The sequence below is a fragment of the Kryptolebias marmoratus genome, linkage group LG20 (assembly GCF_001649575.2).
Source record: "Kryptolebias marmoratus isolate JLee-2015 linkage group LG20, ASM164957v2, whole genome shotgun sequence".
Classification (NCBI taxonomy): domain Eukaryota; kingdom Metazoa; phylum Chordata; class Actinopteri; order Cyprinodontiformes; family Rivulidae; genus Kryptolebias; species Kryptolebias marmoratus.
In genome coordinates this window covers 9,266,392-9,289,049 of record NC_051449.1, presented here as the reverse complement: position 1 = coordinate 9,289,049, position 22,658 = coordinate 9,266,392, and positions in this window count along the sequence as shown.

The window sequence follows — 22,658 nt, the reverse complement described above, 5'->3', positions numbered from 1 at the left end:
ATAAAAATATTACAACAGTTCACAGCAAACCCATATGATGCACTCGATCTACTACAGATTACATGCAGTCTAACACCAATTAGGTGTTGTGATGAGAAGCTATTTTATTTTCTGTTTTTCAAGAGAAGTCGAGGGAAGAACCAAAAGTTAAACGTTATTTTTAACTAAATCAATGACGTCGGTCAGTGTTGAGTTGAGTGGCTGGTAAAAAAAAATTGTCCACCAGCCACTATGGCTGGTGGACAAAATTTTTAATTTCCACCCCTGCCTTCAGGTCAAATGGACCCAAAGTCACAAGGACTTCTCTTCCTTTCTTCAGTTACGAGGACTTCAGGAGGGTTAAATAAAGTTACAGACAAGAATTTGCATCATGTTAAATTTGTCTGAGGTGGGATCCAACTGATTCCTGCATTGGATTGTTCATAATGTATAAATTCAGAATTTGTTGACCGGATGAAATGAGTTCTTGGGCCAAATAAGGCCTGGGAGCCATGAGGTGAGATCACACCTAAAGCTTTTTACCAACACTTTGACAAACTGCTATCGTATATTTGCTAAGGATCATCAATTGTGGAGCAAAGCGGCAACAAAATGGATTTTCCCACTGTATTTTTCTGAGCATTAAGAAATGAATAAGATTTTACTGTGTTAAAAAATAAATATATCAAGATGTAGCACTTCTTGCAGAGCAAAGTCATTAAGTCTCACATGGTGTCTTTGATGTCTCTATGCAAGATTAAACAAATGAGCTGCATTTGAATTTATGATCAAATGAGCAATCTTTGTCATACGAGCCCATTTCAGCATTTCAAGTTCCCTTCTTTGCCAAAAGGAGTCGTGAGGGGAAAATAAATACAACAATTTGGAAAAAGTAATACCCTGCAGCTTTGTGACATCAGCACAAAAGAAGCGTGGCCCCTGATGCTCTCCACTCCCCATGCAGCCCACAACTGGGCCGAAGTCTGAGGTTGCCTGGCGCCACAGTCATCATGTGTGTCAGTCATCTGCAAAACTCACTGTTTTCCTTAGAGGATGAGCTAAACTCCTCCTTTAGCCCTAACGATTTATTTTAGACTCCGGCGTCCAGAGACCCCCTTTCTTGAAATCCCAGTTTATCTTGGCCATGTTGTTTCAATATGAACCAATCAGCTTAGCCTCCAGTGGAATGTCCCCCGAGACTCGCCTTGGTTTCCCAATAGGCCCATTCATTTTGAGGACACAAGTTTAACATCTGGTTTGTATTAGCGCTCCCTTCAATAGCTCTCATCTTGGTCTCAGTCACACAGCAGGGACATGAGAATAATCACTCCCTCACACAGTCACATCTAAAGAAATTATTGCCTACAACTGATAACAAGATAAAACAATGAAAATAGTTACTCTTTTTTGCCAGAAGAAGAGTGACGCTAACTGACTGTGCCAGATGTGTTTTTTTTTTTACACAGAACCATCTGCAAAGTCGTCTGTGGAAAGTGTTTGGCAAACAACAGATGAGTGATTTGATGAATCAGGCTGCCTTCATCCATCACAAGCAAACTTCAACAAGTCACATCATCAAAGCGCTGCCACTGGAGCCAGTTCGCAACATCAGCAGTCAAGGAAAAAGAAAAAGTGACAACATCATTTCAATCTAATAAAGCTTTCAGCACTGTAGAAAACCGGGAATAAATGAACAATCCGGTTCTAAATGTCTGAAGTTAGGTGCGACTTTTCTGCAAATGATGTTTTTTTGAGTGCAAAATTTGAAGAAAGCATTCATTAAACTCAAGTAAACAGCAGCTTTTTATGTTTTAGCTTGACAAATTTAACATCACAGCACTCTGCAAAGTTGCATGGTCACCATTTTGTTAGGTGCTCCATGCATCACTCTGTACTGTTAGCTGTGTCATCAGTCAAAAACACGCATAGAAATAGCCTTATTTTAACATATATGGTGCATACTGTGAAAACAGGGGGCTGTATGCTGTAATGAGTCTCCTATCAAGCATGGCCAAACAGTGGTGGTAGAAAAAAGCAGACCTGGCGCTCCAACGTGTCCGTACCCGTGGATCAAACATTAAGCCTAAAAAGAATAAATGAACTGAACCTTTATAAGCTGTCACTTCATACTAGTTAGCTAGTATTCAACTCAGTGATAAAAATACCAAGTGCTGTAATAATTCTAGCTAGACCAGCACCCTTTAAGTATTTATATTTCCTTTTTAACCAGAGCTCTGCCACCAGTGTCTGTAGTTTATTGCATTAAAACTAATAACTTCATTTTATATAATGTAGTCTTTTTCCTCATAATTCTGGAACTATTTAGGTCTGATATAACTTCAGAATTCAGACATGGATAACTGAGCTTTTGCCTATGCATTAGTCTATGCACTATTCACTGTTAGTTAACAAATATATTTTCCCCATATTATAGGTAAAGCACAGATATGTTTTGATTTTTGAACAATTTTCTGACAACACAGATAAGCATACACAAACAACTAAACAGGCAAAAGCTGCGTAAACTACGCTTTTAATTATTTATGAGCTAACGTGGCATAATACTGACCAATGATTTTTAACAATTAATAGAAATTATTGGGCTCCTTGGTTGAGTTTTTTGTTTTCTTTCCTCAGATGTCCATTGTCTGCTGCCATGCTGGCAGTAACTAAGGACACCACGTAGCACCTGCCAAGATGGCGGCACAAATTCTCACCATTCTAGCGATAGACTGCCCTGCTGGCAGGTCCAGTGTATTTCTATTTCTGTGGTTGTGACAATCGGTATGTTGTGAACAGGATAAATCTGTGAGCAGGTTAGTTTTCACAGGCATCAACAAGCAAAAACCAAGAGGGTACAATTATCGTAAATGAAACTTTGTTGTTACACTTTTTTGTCCACGACTCTTCTTTTTTCCATTCCTGCTACATCGTGTTCTGTCAGTAGAAATGTTTTTTGTTAAATCAGTGAACCGCAGTGAGGGCTGCATGTCTGAGACCAGGTAGAAAATGGCAACTCCGCTCTCTTGACATCAGAATTTACTCTCACCTTGACTCTGGCACCAGTAAAATCTTGTCTTTAGTCATGTTCTGGCTGAGCTATGGTATTGTGTTGTAGCTTGATAATTCAGCTAAGACGCACTTAAAAGCCTTGCACATCAAATAGTTATTATTTATTAGTTTTTTCTACTATATTATTTTTTACATTTAACAATATAAGCTTGATTTGAAGCCATAGACTTGTGTTACCTTTGGTTTAGATGAGTTGTATCATTTTGTCCATCTTTCTCTTCAAAAAAGGAATTGTTTACGTTTTTCAGGTCTGTAAAATCTTAAAGTTGCCCAGTTTTCTGTTAACAATTCATGCTTTCTTAACATCACAGGTTTATGTCTGGTTTGAGCAGATGCACAGAACCAGAAGACCACTGAAGGAAACACTGAACACCTTGCTTTTACAAGTTAACCGGATTTTAGTTCTCTGTGAAATTACGACTTGCTTTGGCCAAATTCGGCAACGTTTTATTGTGGGATCACAAATGTCTTCTGTAACTTTTAGGTTTGTTTCTTTTGCATCAGACTGTAGGGTAACTCGTGACACACTTTCATCCACTCCTCCCGTCTCCTCCTTGAGGGCTGATATCTTTTAAGATGGCTGTATGAACACAGATTTCCTTGTTCATTAAACAGAGCCTCCAGTAAAGCCGTTCGCAAGTTTTGCCTTAAATACTTACATTTCCTGCTGTTTGGCCATGGGTGATCAGTAATAATCCATCCTCTGACACATACTCATTGCAGTAATATGTTAAACTGGCCCAGGAAACACTGCACAAATACAAATACCAGGTAATGTAACATACTGTCCTACTGGAACAGTTCAAATACCAACCAGATTCACTGCGGGACAGTTTTTTTTGTTTGTTTTCTTTAAGTTTCTTGTGGTACACTTGGGTAATTGTAGCGTCTATGGGCTCATTTTTTATTATATGTGTTTGTTGATGTTATGTCAGCTTACATTGAGATGTTAACATTGGTTTCAGTGACAAACGTGGAGTCTGAATTACTAACATTTAGTTGGGAATAAAAATAAAGAATGAAAATATTAGGTCTGGTATTTCATTCGGGATATAAGACGCTCAGCAAAGTAAATATCAAACTTTACTGGCTCCTTTCTTCCTGAAGTCCTGATATAATCCTGAGCTTTATAGCAAAGCACACAGCAAGAACAAAAGAGTTTTGACTTACCCACCTTCAAGGTACAGCGAAAGAAGCACGATTTGAAACTGAAGTTGTATGGAAAGAAAGATAAAAACTAAGATTGCGACACACATTCTCTAACCAACCGACTGAGATATATTCAAACAAGAGGCCTCAAATTTAGTTATTTTCAGGAGTTTTTGAGTTGTTCATAACGTCAGAGATACAAATTTATTCTCTCCAACACAGAAAATGTTGTTGTTGTTTTTCTCCCTAAATGTCCCAGGTAATTCTCCTCTAATTGGCCTCTATGTTCCAAGTGTGTCCATATACACCCGTTGCGGGGGTTTGTCCTCTGTGTGAGTACACGCTGAACCAGCAGGTGCACGTCTCAGGTAGGAGCTTGTCTCCTGATAAGACTCCACTTTCCCCTCCCCGCTCCTCCCCGGCGAACATGTCCTTCTCCCGCTCCCTGTCTCTTCCTCTCTTTATCATCTGTAACCGCCCTGCAGCGCACCGAGGGTGGAGGCGCCTGCCAACGTGCATACCAAATGAAGAGCAACGAGGGAACGCGGGGAAGGGTGCTCGAAAGTCTCTTATCTGGTTGTTATTTAAAGGAATGATTCCTTTGAAGTAACCTCTCAATTAGCCAGTGCAGAGAAAAGGACAGGCTTCTGACCTCAGAGTAAAAGCAAGGACACTATATACTTTATTAGTAGGAAAAAACAAAACAAAAAACTTTTTGTTTGTGTCTGCTTCGTTAGTACTTATAATCCTCTTTCTGCACAATCAGAATCAGAGCTCTAACAGGTTTACAGATAAAAACAGGAAGTTGATGATTGACTGCTTTAGCTGAAGGGAATCTCACCTCCGCTCACCTGAGTGTAACATGCCACGGCACATTATGTAGGAGCTTCACGCATCGGCCTGACGTACTTCCTGCAGTCTGTTTGAAGAGGATTGATCCAAACACACATCTCACACATGGTGCACAGATCTATATCCCTAATGTGATTCAATGTTCATCACCTCTGACTGGCTTCTTCCTCACCAGACTGCATGCATCAAGCCGTACGAGGCACGGGATCAGTAACCTTTCTCCCATAAAGTCAAGAGGAAGAGCTGTATGTTTCATCTTCATGTCATGTTAAGAGTTTTGGTGCATGAGTGTATTGTTTTTCTTGCGAGGCGACGGTACAAGCAGCTGTGTCGGTGCAAGTTTAATCATTTCGGATTTACTGTTTTTGTGTATTTTGCTTACTCAATCCTGTGCTTATTCATTTATACACTCAGATGTCTGTTTATCTTCTGCTGTAATTATTCTAGAATAAGGCAGAAACTGTGTTTATTTGCTCTACAGAAGAAGTAATACTCTAATATTGCATAAAATCAACAGCATACCATTGAAGCTTATAAAGGAGCTAAGTAAAAAAAAAGAAATGATAAACCTTTGGGGTAGATTAGATCACGCAGTGAATAATATATTTTGGCTTGGCAGTGTAATGTCAGTGTTCTGTGTTTCTGTATATTTCATTATTTCAGCTCTTGCCCATCCTGTTTCTGTAGCATCTTTGTTTTTTCTTTGTAAAGTAAAAATGTTTTTTTTTTTTTTATCAACCTGTTTAGTCCTACATTTGAGTCATATTTCACTAGTGATTATACCAGAACGAAAAAAAAAGTGTCCAGTATTGTTGATTTGAAAGTATAATCACAACCTGCCAAAGTGGAAAAAAGAAAGTAATCCTGAAGCTTTTTCTGTGTGTTATTTGTGGCCAAGACAATTGGTTTAATTTGCATCTTGTTTCTGGTTAGTGATCACTATGATTTTTGTATCGCCTAAAGAGTTTTACATTATTTTCATTATTTTTTCACAAAGAATGCGGATTGACTATGGTACATTTACATTTAGTTCATTTATTGGATACAATAAATATTGGATTTATACAATAAATGAACAAGCAAATGCACAAATAACAAATCACAATGATAACAGGCTTTAGTTGTGGATATTCCACTCATGTGGTTTTGATCTTGTGTTATTTTGTTCCTGTTTTCTTTCCATTTTTCTCATGCCTTTTGTAGTTTTATCAAATGCACAGCGACTTTTGGACAACCAAAACCATTTAATAATGGACCTGAAGCTGGCAGCTGGCCTAAAAACATCACTTTTTACCTGAAAGACCAGAGTTTGACTCCTGCAGGAAACTCTTCTTGTCTTTTATCACCTTGGATACCCCTGCAGCTCTTTGAGGTAAACCTTGTGACTGGCTTTTTCTTCTAATGCTTTTTTTTTCTTTACCTCTGTGCACTAAAAGCCACTTTGTTTGGTTTACTCAGAGAGAAAAATAGAACACAGTTTGGGATTAAATATCCCTTTTACATAACAACCTGTTCATAACAAAGTTTAGCTATGTGCCAAGGTGTCAGAGAACTGGTCTCCCCTGGCTGAGGAAATGTTAAAAACAAATGTGTCTGTTACATATTTATTTGTAATTTATTATTATTATTTTTTCTTTCTGGCTGAAAAGTGGTGGACAAACTGATTAAAAGAAAAGCACGTCCACCAGCCATACCACCGTGTCAGGCGTCTTATGAAACCCTGGCCACGCTTGGGTTGTGGCGTCTCTCTGAAGCTCAAACATTTTGACCTCTGACCTCCGGGGAGGTTCGGTTTACAGGCAGAGTTAACAGTGCTGATAGCACGCTTAGAACCTGCCCATTTGATCCAAAGGAGAGCGTGCTTGGTGTTGCTTTACGACTGGCGTCATTTATAATCATGTAGATATGGCTTGTTTAGCATATTTTTCTCAGATCTATCCCCCTGGCATCAAGGCTTTCAAAAAATAAGGGCGATTACGCAGCCAGAGTGGAATCTTTCTGTCATTAGATTTTCAATAATTGACACAAATGCATCTTTGATGCTTTGCTTAAGTCTGAGAGTTACTGCTCTGATAGATATTTCAATTATAAAGTTGAACAAACCTAAAGAACATTTTTTAGTAATTTACATATCCTACAAGTAACGACTTCAAGTTATCACTTCAATGTAATCACTAGTTGCTGGAATAAATTTTGAATTTGTACCACAAATGCTTAAATACAATAAAACCAGCTTCCTAACTTGTAGAAGTCCTCCTTGTGCTCACAAAACTGTTCAGACCCATAAAGATATGGACTCCTTGAAACCTCTGAGGGGGGTTCTGTGTTTTCAGGCACCAAGAACTCAACAGCAGATCCTTTAAGTCCAGTTAGCTACGAGGGGCAGCCTCCATGGATGTTTTCCAGCTCGTAACAGCTGCATGACTGGAGTGAGCTTTGGAGAATCTGGAGGCCAAGTCAGCAGTTTTAGTCTTTGCTATGTCCCTCAAAACATTCCGGAAAGTTTCTAGTAATGTTGCAGTTCTCACACCTGTCTGTCAGAAGCAGCATCAGTCGAAGTTTTCAGCTTTTTGGTAGCTTTTCTGTAAAATCAGATGACATGTGTGTCCGGTAGCTTTGAGGGTATGATTGGCCTGCCTTGAACCCCTTTTTCTAACCGATTCATGCTGGGAGGACTGCAGGAAACCTGACACAAGCTGATTCTTGTCCGAATGGCTCACTAGCCGTTGCTCCTTTCTCCAAAACAACGACAAAACAAAATGTACAGGCGCTGCTGAATATTCTCCACAGATGCCATGTTTAAGAGATGATTTTACTCATTCGGGTCAGCAGTGGTTTTATTGTTTTGGCTGGTCACTTGACTTTACAGCTGGCCTTATTTTTGACCATCGGTTTGGTTTCAGCTGAGGATGAAAATCGACTCCTGCAACAGATCCCAGTGAAAAACATGAAATATTCATTTGTCATCACAATGTCATTGTTGTGCAGGAATGCAGTGCAGACGTTACAAATCAAAACAAGCTTTGTTTGTAAAAAAAAAAAAAAAAGAAGTTATTTGCCAAAATAAAAGAAAATGTGGAGGTTATCAAATAAATTGTATTTGAGAGCTGCTCCAGACTCTCTCTGTCACAAAATGACCCATCAGTTTTACCAAGCATGCAACATTAACATTATACTAATAATTGTTGTTCCAAAACAATAATTAGTTTATGAACTGTAAAGTAAACAAACACTGTTTTATTGTTTTGCTGTAAAAACGGTCATCAGATTGTGAGGTAAATGCGACTTTTAGTGAATCTGCAAATGTATGCAAAAGCACCAGCGTGACCTTTTGAGTAAAACAGAGAAAGAGCTTATTAAAAGCATAAAAGGTCAGTAAAAAAAATACATGAATTATGTGTTGCACGAATGTTTAAGCAGAAGACAGCTTTTGTGTGAAACATGCTGCAACATACAAGGAAAAATGTAAAATAAAAGCAGTTAGAAAAAGCTTCTGTTTTCACTGGATGAAACCTTTTGTGTCACATTTTCCTAAAACAAAGATATTTACCAAAACTGGAATCAATGTGCTCTGTTCAGCTCTCTGGGATGGTTTAAGCTACTGATGCAACGACTGATTTAACAAAGGACATCCATCATTATGGCATCCAAAAGCCTTTGCAAAACATTCACAGTGCAACAACTCACTATTGATGAATGAATGGAAAGAAAATAGCAAACCATCATTTAAGCCTTGAAAAGAGCAACTTACTTTTTCCAGTTTCGTATCCTTCCAGTATCTCAGAATCTTAACTTAATCTCTTCGCAAAAAATACCGAGTTTCATTTTGCTTTTCAGGATGGTTTTGTCCTTTAATTGAAACCGAAACCTGATGGCTGACACCAATACGATCCAGAGGCGCTCCCGAGCCTCACTTTATGGACTATCTGTCTTATTGATGGGCTAAAATCCCAAAGCCTGAGGTTTGATGTCACAAACTTGAAATTGAGGGCACAACAGATAGGTGTTACTTCAACGTGACACTTCCTGTCCAAAATGGCCGTTTGGTGTTTTTCAACAGATGTGACAGCTCTTTCTAGGTCAAGATCCTTTCTGGGGACAGACTGAGTACTGTTTCTTCAAACAAACAAATAAATAAATATAAAGCAATAATGTTTTAATTAATGAAATTACAAACTTATGGGACTGAAGGCAGTAATGGGATTATAATACTAAAATCTTTAAACTGTGTTTCAGGTATGTTTGTGGGAACTCAGCAGTTTAAAGCTCTTGGTGGGCACCAAAGAGTGATGTTAGTGCTGCAAGAGTTTTTAAACTTTTTGGACAAAGCATAAAATAATCGACTATATTGCATGTGGCGGTCAATTTGCAGCAGTCAGGGTCAGTTCAAGGAAAAGTTGTCTGTGAAATAAGTCAAGTTTTCATTCAAGTTGCAATGCAAATATTTCAATAAAACGTGCAAAATAAAAGGCAGCCTTGGGAAGTGGCTGTGTTTGAGGTGGAAAAACGGTCTGTTTGTGAATTGATTCCTGGCTCCACGCCGTTCTGAGCTGTCTGTGGGCAGGACACTAAACTCCCCTGAATCCTCTGGAAAAGACCGGCACCTCAAGTGTCCTTTTTGCACTCGCTGTTTGAATTAAACTGCATGTCAAGCAAATTTGAAGTTGATTATGTATTCTATCATGTAAAGTGCACTTTCAGCTTGTTTTTTTTATTGCCTGGCCGCAAAATAAAAAGTCACATTATAAAAACAGACAAAAGCATAAAGCCTTTACCTTGTATGAAAGATAAGTAAAGAGGTTGTTTTATCCACAAAGTAAAATGAAAATCATCCTGTGTGGTTTTTGCACGACTTAAAAAACACAAGAACTGCTCATAAAACATACCTGGGTAGGTTTATTTGTAGTTAAAAATGGGTAGCTTTCTCAAAGGCTTAACATTTTCCTTCATGAATATCAAATAAAGCAATCGTAGATAAACACTGTGGCCGTCTGGTCTCTGGGTTCAGTTGTGAGTGGCTCATATCTATTGTTCAAGATCACGAGAACAATATTATTTTGCGTCAGTCATGCTTTGATGCTGGAAATTGCTGATAGTTAAACAGATATTTAGAAGCAACATAATTAATGACTTTGATGCTGACTTGATGTGGCGCCTACCAAAGCAATCTGTGCACCAAATCTTATGACACACAGTAAAGAAAAAGTCTCTCTGAATAAATAATACATTGGAAAAATGAACTTAATAAGCTTTTAATGTTCATTAAGAGGGCTCCACATTAACTCCCTCGTCCCAGACTCTTTTACTGCACATTTATTTCCTAATTAGCAGTAATCCTGTGAATAGCTGGCTGAGGATCTTGCTACCATCTCTGGAATAGGCCACAATTATACGCATTGTACTGAATTAGCATTGTGGAGCCCGAAGCCGGGCTCCTGTGAGGGCCAGTGTTTTATTTGTCACCTGGGAGCTGTGCTGCGAGGCCAGGTCACAGCTCCACACAGCAGGGATCCTGTAAACCGCCTGCTGCTGCCGCCTCGGCCGACCTGTAACAGGGCTGCCATTCAACCGTCTTGTGAGGAATGTCTCCTGCTCCGGAGGGGGGTGGGGGTGGGGGGGCTGAACGGAAAAGGTGGTTTAAAGGGGAACAGACGGATGAACCGTGCGCGGACACTGTTTCCTTTGAAAAGCCGTTGAAAGAATCCTTTCACAGAAACTGTGTCAGCTGATTACAAGTCCTTTGACTCTTCTCTCTGAAGTTAAACGGCCTTCAGTACTTCAGCCTCTGACTGTGCTGGGTAATATTAAACTCTTTTCAGTTTTACCACTCAGCCGCAGTGAAAATAAGTTAGGCTATTGCCAAAAAAATGGGCTTATTACTATCGCGTAAATTATTCGTAACCACAATATTTCACATAATGGTTAGAAATTATTTGACATAGATCACTTACACAGGATGTAGATAAAGCAGTGTGTTAAATAATAAACAGTTTGATCCCAGGAGAAAATAAACACTTTGATTTGGATTTTATTAACCTTTAGTGATGAGTTTAAGCTATTAAATGTTGCATACTGGTTATTATTTATTTATTCAAAGGACAACGGTATTATCAACATATAAACAAATTAAATGTAATTGTACCCAAGCTAACCAAAATGCGGCTTTTCATAAGAAGTCTCTTTCCCTGATGTAAACAAACATCTTTAATTTTTAATTTTAATTTTATTTTTGTGTTTGACTCATTCTGAAAAGGTCGAACAACAGTAGTAGCAGAAGACAAGAAAAGCTTTTTTGGGGGATTACAGATTTCTTAGTGTATTTCTATGGTGAAAACATTTAGGAAAAACTTGAAATATTATTAATAGTATAAAAGTTACAATAAATAAATGTCATCACACCCATCTCCTGAATGAGCTGAACATTTTGATTTATGAACGGCTAAAACAACACAAGGTAGGCAGAAGTAATGTGATTGCAAATATGTAGGGTAAATATATAAAAAAAGAGAAAACAATCATGTTTGCATGTTTTCCTCATGCATGTGTTGGTGGTCTCCTCCCAGAGTCCAAAAACATGCATGTAAGATGAATTTGTGGCTCTACATTGACTTTAAGTGTGCGTTGCTCTTGTTTTTACAGGTTGGCTCAACAGGTTGTACCCCACCTCTCACCCAGTGGCTGCTGGGATGTGCTTCAGCCCTCCATGAGCCTCAACAGGATGAAAATGAAAGAATGAAGGTAATGGTTAGGACAAGAGATGAACTCTGCATCTTATCTAAAACTCCTGGATGTTGGACCAACTCCTTTTTGTTCCTCCTGGCGCAGCCTTTTCTTTTTTCTTTTGTTTCCTTAAAACAAAAAAAGTCCTAAAAAGACAGAAACACAATAAAGGTCATGACTGATAATGTAAACTGATAGATTTTGTTGTTGACAAAGTCATGATTTTTCTCAAACTGTGTTATGAAGTTTGAAATAACTGTAAGAGATTCACAAATATGTCATTAAAAATATGTTTAGGTGCAATACATTTGAATGATTTTACAAAAACTGTCTGCATAGATATATAAGTTGATATTATTAACAACAACAACAACAAACAGATTTGCATGCTTAATAAGGCCTTCAAAGAAATATTGTGGTAGCACCTCCTGAGTCCTTGGTTGAGTAATTGTAGTGTTATTAGATCAAAAAAAACCTCATTGGGAGACAAAACAGGGGAAAAAATCTGAGGTGATTAAAAAGGTTAAACAGGATTTCTGAGAGAAGATGGAAAAAATGTTGAAAAACACTCAGTCCCGCTCTGCTCAGCCAAAAGCACCAGGACGCGTGCGTCATCAAATTACCACGAATGTTGCCAGTCTCAATTGCAGGGTAACATAATGAGCGTGCTTTGCTGTAATAATGAATAATTGCAATTCTAATGCTATGGCATACTCGTCTCCATCTCTGTATGGTTGCATCATACCTCCTGCTGGGGCTTTTCCCTCGTTCGGCTTGGCTCATCAGTAACGTCTCAGCCTGATAAGACAGTGACGTTATTCATGAGACAGCAAGTGTCACAAGAAATTACGGAAACTGCATGAGGCTGTGATTAGTTTTGTTGTCCTGCAGAACTACTATCATTAGCCCCTTCTGCAACACTCAAGTGCAAACGATGAGAAGAAGCACATGAGTTTCGTAGTTGATGTGTGTGACAGTCACCTGACTGGAGCGCAATTAGCTGCAGCAACAGGGGGCCACTTTTAACAATGCTGTTGTTTTCCTCTTGTGGTTTTAGTTTTACTGCCATCCTAAGTACACGTTTTTACTACTGTTTTGCATTTACGAGGCACATAGTTGGAGCGTGCACTGTGATGTAAAGGTATAAAGCAAAAAAAAGAAAAATGGGTGCTAACATGTGCAAATGATTTATTTTTCAGAGTTGTTTACAGTCAAGTGTTAGGTACATGAGGGGTTTAAAGATGGAGCAACCTGCCATAAGGAGCTGTCAGTGTAATAAAATGCCCCACTGGAAGCCTGTACCAGTTTGCGGTTGGACCTTTGAGTGTGCATTACCGGGTGGAAGCAGTGCAGTCACAGTCAAAAGTTGAAAGGGCCAGGGAGGTGGTGGCATGGATCAGTCCAGGATAGACCTCCAGTGTTTGTGCAGGGAGGGAGGCCGGCCAGCTCGAGTTCTGGGGGAACTTTGGGGCTCGTGGGTTGGCTTGGAAGGGGGGTTGATGGTGGCGGCAGGAGTCAGGAGGGTTTTTCTAGAGACTGTAACTCATTGTAGCCTGACTCCACTGGCTTTGGGTGGCAAAGATCATGAAGTCCTGGACATTCATCAACCTGCCGAGGAGGGCCGACTGACTGGAGCCAGGGCCTGTTTTCTTCCCCCCTTCTTCTCCCTCTCACTGTGTCAATGGGATTCAGTGCGACTGTGCCGAGGCAGCCGCCCTGAGGAGACAGACCTGGGTCAGTGCAAATAATCAGGCTTCTGACGCCTTGCCTCGTTACTGGGCCCGGCGGAGGAGGGGGGAACAAGGCAGGGCTGAGTGTGGGGGATCCCAAAGGAAACCAGGGACGGGTCTTGGGCAGTGGGTCTGTCTTTCAAAGAGGAAAAGGTCAAGATGTGGGCATTCCTACAGAGAGATCAGAGCATAGCTCCCATGTAGATAAATACTCAGTGTTGCTGAAGCAGTAGTTGTAAATTAGGTTGCATCACTGAGTGTTAAATCAAATCACCCAGCCTTGATTCATGCACAGGGAAACAAAACATGACCAAGGCGTCTGCTTTCAATAGAACAGCTCAAGCAAATGAAATAATACTTTTGCAATACCCTAAACCTTTAGGTTTTTTTATGTGCACATGACACTGGAGCAACAAGGAGAATTCTTTAAAAATATACACAGAGATAAAAAAAATAATTACATTAAAGACAACAAAATAGATCATTTAAATATAGCACAATAAAAGCTATAATTTTTCTAAAAATGTTTATTCTACAGTCTAGCTGTCACAGCTTGAAGAATACCTCCATGAGCTGGAAAGTTTCAGTCATTTCTGGGAAGATGACCCAAAGCTCCAAACAGATTATGAATTTAACACTTCTAAGATTTACAGGAGAGCATCTCTGTGCACAGCTCTGAATATCTACACTGGTCTTTCTGTTAATGATAACAACAACAACAGCAACAACAAAAAACCCTTTCAATTTGTGCAGATGCACACAAATAGTATTTTCTTCTTTTTGCAAAATCGAACATGACTTTCAAAGCAATATATTTGAGTTTAATGTTTTATTTTTCCACTATATTTGCTTCTGTTGCAAGTGTGGTGGAGCTTAATATCCCCTGTAAGCCAAAAAACAAAAGACATAAACAAAACAAAAAAGAAAACCCATCAAGAATGTGGAAAATGCAATGAGTACATTTAAGTCGGGGCATAATTTCTTATCATTATTCTTTTAAAGGGACAGTTCGGTCATTTTTAAAGTGATGTTCTCTCAAATGGTTATCAATACTTATTATCAAACGTGACATCAGACATAGATGACAGAGTGTGCAGAAAACGACAGAAGTCTTCATCTTTAAGGTTTTACCAGATGTTGTAAAACTGTACATTAATTATGCCATGTTCTCCAGTCGACACAAAATGTTATGTTTTCTTTATTGTATCACATTAAATTGGATCTGTTTGTGTAAGTGCACATTTGTTTGAAAAACATTATAACTGGGGGAAATGTAAATCTGACAATAAGAGTGCATTTGGATCATGTTCATGTTATGGCATTATCGAAATTCAAATATAAAAAAATAATCAGCTGTCATAGACTTTACTGTAATCACTAAAACCCTATCACACCTAGCAGTTAGTTATCGGCCTAATTTCTCTGCTGTTTGCAGCTTTCTCATGCCTCACACCAGCTGACCTTCAGCAACATCAGATGGGAGGAAATCGCAGCGAGCGAGGAGCTAAAACATTAGTCTGGACATGAGGGCTTCACTCTGTAAGTCATCAGCAGCCTTCCTCTGACTGGGTCCTGGTGATAATGGCGCTGAGTCAGGGTCTGAGCGCCGAGCATGGGAAAATGTAAGGGGAGGAATGTGAGGGAGGGGTGGGGAGGTACTCTGTCTGCTCTGATGACACTCTAGAGTCTGCTCTGTGTCCTCTCTGAATGACCGACCTCTCCACCGTGACTCAAGCCTCATTTGTTTACATTTACTCCACGATGTTGAGTTATTGCTAATAATCTCCGCTCTCTGTGTGCACATTTTAGCCCGCTGCCTTTCTCTGAAGTCTCTCTGAAAACCCAGTTGCATTTGTTGAAAGCTTTTGTTTCCTGTTTCTGTGATCATGTAGCGTTTTTATCTACTCGGAGCTGGAAGATTTGATTTAAAGCTGCTCGAAATCCTCAGACTCTGACCTGCTTCCAGGCTCATGTCTCCATTTTCAGCAGCAGATGAATTTCCCCTGCAAAAGTAATTATTTATCCTGGTGTCGACGTCATTCCCCTTCACTGCCCTGCCGCTGAGCTAACTGAGCTGATTATCCCTCTGGATGAGAATATTCAGACGTTTGCTGCATCTTTTGTGCACGCTAACAATATAGTATAAGGGGTGTGCGGATCAATCAAAATATAGATTATATTGATACCAACATTAGTATCATATTGAATCGATACCAGCGTGATGGGGTTGATACTTTAATTTGTTTCTCTCTTCTACTTCAGTATGTTGCTCCTGTTCCAGAAGCAATAAAAGGAGAACAGTTTTATTTTATTTTTTGTTTCTGAATAAAAACAAAAACCAAGAAGAATGTCAATTTGGACTAATTTAGATTTTCACAAATTTAGTTACTTACAGAAAAAATGCTGATCCAGCATTTGCTTCTTTTAGCTAATTTAGCTAATTTTTTAGCTACTTTTAGCTCTGTTAGTGCTTCTTTTTGCTAGAATTTAGCTACATTTTGAGTTTATTAAGTGTTTTTTTTTTACCTTTAGCTACTGTTTTGATATTTTCAGCTTGGAGCTAGTGCTACTCTTTTCCTATCTTTGTGCTTCCTTTAGCTAACATTTTGAGTTTGCACTTTTTAGCTACTGTTCAGCTTTTTTTAACTTGTGTCCCGCTTGTTTTAACCTAAATAACTCAGTTTTAGCTTCTTCAGCAAATTTCAGCAGTCCTTCAGCAGTGAAAAGCAATAAACAGCCATTTAGTAGTCTTTAAATTGATTCAGATTTAACATAAAGATTCTAAAACGTGACCCGCTGCCCTTATAAAGTAAAAGTAACAAACTGGATCGACATCGGTGATATTCGTTCTGCGTCTACTTGGCATCAGATAATTTTGCAGTACCGCACGCCAGTAGTACTCATCACTTTCAGTTTGGAGTTCTCACTTTCACAAAATAACCTCCCTTTGCTCCCCACCTCCATTTTTTTTTCTCATCCACCTCCCCCAGAGGCCTCGTGGGAGCTCAGCAGTACAAATTTCCGTTTATACCAGTGGCCGGGCCTGACGACACCACATCTCTCTACCCCACAGATTGACGAGGCCTCTGATGCCGATTTACTGTACATGGCAGCCACTCTGGAGCCGCCGCACATCTGGAGTGGAGTACGCTTACTGAAAACAGGGGCCAATGTTGGCCCAAACAAGTGTAGCTGAGCAAACCCGATGAAAGGCAACCCCACCCCCTCCTCCTCCTCCTCCTCTTCTCCTTCTTTCCTCCTCTCCAGTCCATGGATCACTTGGGCTTTTTACGAAGACCTTGGAAGGACTGGATTCTGTAAACAAAAACTTGAGAGAGGTATTAGGAGACTTGGTGGAGCTAATGATGTGATTGTGGTGGGAATGAATTCACTTGAGTTGCTGAAAAGTCTCCTTTTTGAAAGTGTGGCTGCATTCATACACACACACGTGTGTGTGTGTGTGTGTGTGTGTGTGTCAGAGCGAATGTTTCGACAAACCCTCGGTTCTGACAAAGCAGCACTTCCAAAACTGACAAGTTTAATAAGAAAAAGAGTTTCACATTGATTAGATGTGACACGTTTATTTTCGTAACACTTCCAGAGGGCTTGTTTTGTTTGGCTTTTAGACAAAATGTAAAAAAAAGAAAGTAAAGAAGTAGAAAAAAGATGGACTGAATGTAAAAGACAAAAACAAAAAAACCAAAAAGAAACATAAATAATTTGACACCTCGCTCATTCAAAATGATTTCACAAACTGACACAACATCCAGTAATAACACAGGAAAGCGGTCGGCTTCCTGGAGGAACCTTAGATTTTGTAACGTCTTCTTTTGCAACTCTCAGCTGACTCAGAAGCAACGTTTCATGAAGTAAAAGAAAAGTCAAGTCTACGAATGGCCTTTTTTTTACGTAATAATAGAGCATCTGATAGATTCAACATAATTATCTCCAAACTTAGTTTTTATTTTTGTGTGTAAAACTTTCAAACAGCTCTACATCCTGCCTGTATTCCTCTCAGATCTGCTTGTTTCTCAGCTCAAACCACAGAGACGCCTTCTAACATAATGAAAGTGTGTTTCTGTGTTTCACGCCTTCGTGTGTGTGCGTGTGTGTGTGAGAGGTAAAAAGTGTCAAGGAATTCATTGTCTGTTCTCCACCTGTTATTATTCTGGTCCCAATCAACCTGCTAGCCAGTCTGGAGCCAGTGGCCATCTGGAAACACTGCTCTGTTTATAAACTTGGCAAGGATCAGCACTCTGGGGCTCTGACCTCCCACACAAATCTGGAAACAATTAGAGCAAGACAGTCTGGCTGATTACTGCAAGAAAAAAAAAAAAGAAAAGGGCCCGGCGTGGATCCCACTGAAGGCTGTGGGGACGCCAGACCCCTTGTTAGGGAAAATGCAAACTCAGTAGTACATGAAAACCTCGCACCATCATCATCAAACACACACATACACACACACACACAGGCTTACAGCTTCAGCATCACGCTGCGTTTTATCTGCAGTCTCTATTTTTGAATTTATGACTTTACTCCCTTGCAGACAGAGGAACACACAAGAAACCACCCACATGTCCAAACAAACACTATTTATTGATCTTTTTTGTATTGTTCACGGAATGACTTGTACTTCACTTTTATTTAAGGAAATTTGTTGCCATAACCTCTGTCCACACTGTGACTCACGCTTGTGAAAAGTGCCAACATGAAAAAAGAAATCTAAATTTAGCAAACGGCTTTAAAAGAAAAAGAAGTTCTCAGACTGATTTTAGTCACACACTTACTGTGCCTGTGTGTGACTAAACATAGTGACAGCCCAGAAAAAGTCCAGTTGTTGTTTAGTTTTCCTCACAAAAGAACAGGGAGGTCATTTTATACCTTGGTGTTTGTGTGAATCTCTCTAACTTTTTTGTTTTGTTTTACACATAGTAAAAAAATCTGATGTGCAAATTTAAATTAAAGGGCCAATATTTCTTGAGGAATGCACGTCACCTGCCACCTTTCAGGTTAGAGTTTTAAATGGAGTTAAAACCTTTTTAAAATACCAATATAAGCTATTGCTCTCACTCAATCTGTTAGCGCTCAGAGGATGCATTAGAGATGACTCTCAGCTACTAACAGAAAAACTGTAAATTTGACTGAACTATAGTAATTTTTGCATTTTGGGATTACAGGAGCAGCACGGTTGATTAGCTGTCGCAGCCATCTTGATTTGAGCTGATGCCAAAATGTAATCAGTTATAGATGTCCATCTGATAAATACTTTCTGAGAGTTTCATTGAAATCTGCCAATCGGCTTGTGAAATATTCTGCAGTTTTCATGTTGATGTGTGATAAAAACCAATGCTAGGATTAAACTGGACATCTGACTGAACTCTTATTAAACAGACTAGTCATTACAGTCTTTTCTGTCACAGTTTGTTGTGCACCCCAAAGCAACCAAAATCCAACCAATTTCCCCCCCCAAAAACAGAACAAAAAGCTAAATTTTCTTACTGAAATTATGTTAATTTATATCTGTGTTGTAATATGGGGAGGATATCAATAAAACACCTCAAACAACTAATTAAAAGTGCATTTTCTTTTCTGTTGAAAAGGTCTTACTCATTTCTCATTCTGCATTTAAAACCCCCAAAGCTTGATTATGTTCGAATCTGATCATAAATATCCGGCTTGCATTCATCACTGGCAAATATCAAAACCATACATCAAGAAGTGAAAACCTTACAAGATTCCCATTTAGCTGATGGGAATCGTCCAGCAGTCTCCAAAATATTAATCACGTAGATTTTGCTATTTAGAGAATGCCCTCACATGAAGATGTTAAATTTGGTCTGAAGCTTTGTTCCCTCTCTCTAATAATTAGTTGGAAAATGAATCTAAATGATGAAAGTGACGAGGAATAATTGCTTTGCCCGTTTCTCATTCTCATCTTGTTCCTTCTCCATTTCACACATTGGGTCTTTTACAAGGATTTATGGTATTCTGTCGCGCAGAACATGTGAATAAAGCAGGAGGGGCTGCTTTTAATAAGCAAAGATTATAGGAAATGGGCCCAAAGCCCAATAGAACATTTCCAGCTGGAAGTCCAGCCTCTGTGCTTAGCAGGAGAGAAACTTAGCTAGTTTAACAGGGAGGAAGATGAAGATTGAACCCAGATACTGCATTACATGGTGCTTTACCATTTCTGTTTCATTACCTGTGATGTTGGCCATGCTGCTCCTGTAATCCCTGCGGCGAAAGACGTATTCAGATGTAGGTAACTTGATTACAAGCAAAATATTTTCTTTTAAGAAATAAAAGAGAGCAGGAAGAATGGCTTTTATTATTGAAAAAAAAAACAATGTTTAACTTGCTTTTGTGTTTGTTGCTTTAGCTGAAGGATTTTCAGTCTGAGGATTTGATCATTTTGAAGGATTGTTAAATAAATCTGAGTGGTTGTGGCATGAATAAAAGAACATAAGAGAAAAAGACAGGAAAGTTATTTGTTTTTGTTTTATACATTATTTTTACTCTTTACTTTCTCAAAGACAACATAAATATGATAAGAGACCATGGTATCCATCCAGCCATCCTTCTTCCATCTACATGTGGTTGGGTTGCAGAGGCAACAGGTCCAGGAGGGAAACCAAACATCCCTCTCCCCAGTAACACTCTCCAGCTCCTCCTGGAGCTTCCTAGGACAGAAAGGATATACAGTATTATCAGTCTAGTGAGTTCTTGGCCTCAGGGTCTTCTCCCAGTGAAACATGTCCAGAAAACCTCTCGAGGGAGGTGCCCAGAAGGCATTCCATGCCTGAACCAAAGCCTGACTCTTTTTGTTGCTCTGTCATCTGAGCTGCCCCCAGATGACAGAGCTCCTCATCCAGCCTCTAAGGCTGAGCCCTGCTACTTTATGAATGAAGCTCATTTCAGCCACTTGTGTCTGGGATCTTGTTCTTTTGGCCATGATCCATATCTCATGCCCATAGGTGAGGATTGGTAAGATGGACCAGTAAATCAAAACCTTTGCCTTTCGGTTCAATTCCATCTTTTTTTATGATAGACTGGAGCAACACTGTCATTACTGCAGACGAGGCACAGACCCATCAATCCGTCTCTCTCTCTGCACTACCATCCCTCCTGAACAAGACTCCCAGACACTTGAACTCCTCTGCTTGAGGCAGAGACTCAACCCCGACCTGGAAGGAGCACTCCACCTTTTTCTGAATGAGAACCATGGCCTCAGAGTCGGAGGAGCTGAATCATCCCTGCTGCTTCACACTAGAACTATGATATTAATCTGCTTTTGAAGGTCACAAGCAAAAAGATGGACAAGTTAAAAAAAGTGAAAGTATATGAAATGAGGTGGCATGAATAAAATCTGGGCTCTAAGATGGCTTTATCCAACTGCAGGCAAAGTGGCAAGAGCAAAGAAGGCATCAATAGAGTAAATTAGAAAAAAGCGACCCTGTATCCTGTTAACCTGTTCTGTGTGAGTATTGCTCATATTAAATAGTGAAAGTGTTTCTTTGTTTTCACAAACACAACACCCAAATACATACATTAAGGGATTTCAGTGCCTCTCACTCTGCAGCAGCTCCAACTTTCCAACAATTTGTTTTCATTTACTTCTTTTATCCTTTACTCAATAATTTATGTCACTAATATATCATTTGCTTTTTGGGATTAATAGGGTATTAATCATTCATATACACATACAGCACAATAGATACATATGCCATTTCTCAGCTTAAAGGTCAGAGGAAAAATAGATCAAATTGAACAGATTTTTTTTTTAAATAAATGTCAAGTGACTTATGAATCACTGTCACTGTCACAATGTGACAGGAATTCAGACATTAGTAATAGTCTAGTGATTCATTACACTGCTGGGATAATCAGCTCCTCAAATCTTTCAAACACTACAGATACATAATATTGAATGGGTTAGCCATCAATCATCTTTGGCCCCACCGCATCTTTTAAAACCAGCCTCCAGTGCTACTGCTTGGGAGACGAAAGTCTCCGAGGCAGCAGCAGTCAGATTGGGTTACATACACGCACATTAAGGAGCCGATAGTATCTGCACACCGACCCGTTTTGGAAACGTCAAATGCGGAACAGAAAAAAAGGACGAAAACAGGATCCCCGTTGGGCAGCGCTCTATTGCCTGGAACTGGTGTATTTTTGACGTAGCAGAGGAAGAGCAGGGGCAGTGTCCTTCCTGGTTCCCCACAACTTCCTGTGCAAACGGGACTCTGATTCACAGCCACTTGATGCGTTCACTCCCGACGCCATTGTTTCATTGGCCATTGATCTTTGCCTCCACTGACAGGAGGAGCCTCCTGACCAGGACTGAACCAGAGGCTACAAAGTGAATCATTAATACCATACATATTGTATTTCTCCTGTTTTACAACTCCCTAAGGTATATTTGAAAGGAAATGTTTGTTTTTGCTTGCAGTCGTGTTTTCAACTGAAGCGGCTCATTAGCTGTACAGTCAGGTGAAGTTTTGGTGGAACTGTGCTGGGAATAGCATGACGGAGTCGATTTTCTAAAGGGAACTGAGTGTTTCCTTTCAATTGTACAGGCCTGGCAGGCTTCCAGCTCAATGGGACTACCCTTCAGCCTTATGTTTACCTTTTGGAAAAAACAGAAATTATGTCAAATGTTGATTTTTATTTTGAAATCAACAATTATTTACATTAAGAGCTTTTGTGCAGAGTTGTTCTCTATGTGATGCCGATGAATCTTGATGAGAGGACAGCTGATCTAAAGGGGGATTTTTATTTCTGCAGAGTAAGAACACAACTGTACGGGATGCAAGTGAGCTAAGCGAGCAAAAGTAAACCAACTAACAAGGCGTTAGTTATGACAAGTAATGAACTCTTATTTTATCTACATATTGGGATAAATGGAAGAGGACATAGATGTGACAAGAGAGAGGGCAGAGGGAGGGAAAGAGAAAAAAAAAAACCTAAAGAACATTTTTTTTACTTTAGCTGGATGTCAATAAAATTATTGATTTTAAATATTTTTTTTCAAGATATTTTTATTACTTTAATTTTTAGACCAATTTTCGGACTGTCAAAGAGCATTGGGGACAGATTTCGGGTGCTGTTTCGCATCTAACTAGTACTGTAGATATTATTTTTTAAACTACTGGTTTT